Below are 1,155 nucleotides of genomic sequence, written 5' to 3' on the forward strand. Positions count from 1 at the left end.
TAAGTATTGATCTTAGTGCCTGTGTAAGGGTGTTCTGTTCAGAAAGTCTTCTCCTGTGTCAATAAATTCAAGGATATTGTCCACTTTTTCTACTATCGGGTTCACTGTATCTGGTTTTAGGTTGAGGTCTTTGATTTATTTGGACTTGACTTTTGTGCAGGGTGATAAGTATGGATCTATTTGTATTCTTCGACCTGATGACCAGCTAGTTTGACCAGCACCATTTGTTGAAGATGCTGTCTTTTCTCTAGTGTGGATTTTTTCTTGTTATAAAAATCAGGTGTACATAGGTGTGTGGGTTTACATCTGAGTCTTCAAGTCAATTCCATTGATGTACATGTCTGTTTTTGTGCCAATACAATGCTGTTTTTATTACTATAGCTTTGTACTAGAACTTGAAATCAGGAATGATAATGCCTCTAAAAAGCTTTTATTGTTCAGGATTGTTTAAGCTATCCTGTGTGTGTGTGTGTGTGTGTGTGTGTGTGTGTGTGTGTGTGTGTGTGTGTGTGAGTGTGTGTGTGTGTGTGTGTGTGTGTGTGTTTCCACAGGAAGCTGTAAATTATCATTTCAAGGTCTTGAAGAATTGTGTTGGAATTTCGATGGGGATCACACTGAGTTTGTAGATTGCTTTTGGTTGGATGGACATTTTAAATATGTTAATCATACCTATCCAAGAGCATGGGAGATCTTTTCTTTTTTTTATTACTTTATTAATACTAGGAATCAAAATTTCTACTTCCTCCCCTCCTCCCACTTCCCTCCCACTCCCCTACTCACCCTCCCCTCTCCCCCTCCAATCCTAAGAGAGGGCAGGGTACCCTGCCCTGTGGGAAGTCCAAGGTCCTCCCCCTCCCATCCAGGCTTAGGAAGGTATGCATCCAAACAGACTAGGATCACAAAAAGCCAGTACATGCAGTACAGACAAATCCCAGTGCCATTATCATTGGCTTCTCAGTCTGCTTCAGTTGTCAGCCACATTCACAGGGTCCAGTTTGATCGTATGCTCATTCAGTCCCAGTCCAGCTGGCTTTGGTGAGCTCCCATGAGTTCAGGCACACTGTCTCAGTGGGTGGATTAACCCCTCATGGTCCTGACTTCCTTGGTCATATTCTCCCTCCTTCTGTTCTTCAACTGGACCTTGGGAGCTCAGTC

Source organism: Microtus oregoni, unplaced genomic scaffold (assembly GCF_018167655.1).
Source record: "Microtus oregoni isolate MIOR12 unplaced genomic scaffold, Mior012 000121F_001, whole genome shotgun sequence".
In the NCBI taxonomy this organism is placed as follows: domain Eukaryota; kingdom Metazoa; phylum Chordata; class Mammalia; order Rodentia; family Cricetidae; genus Microtus; species Microtus oregoni.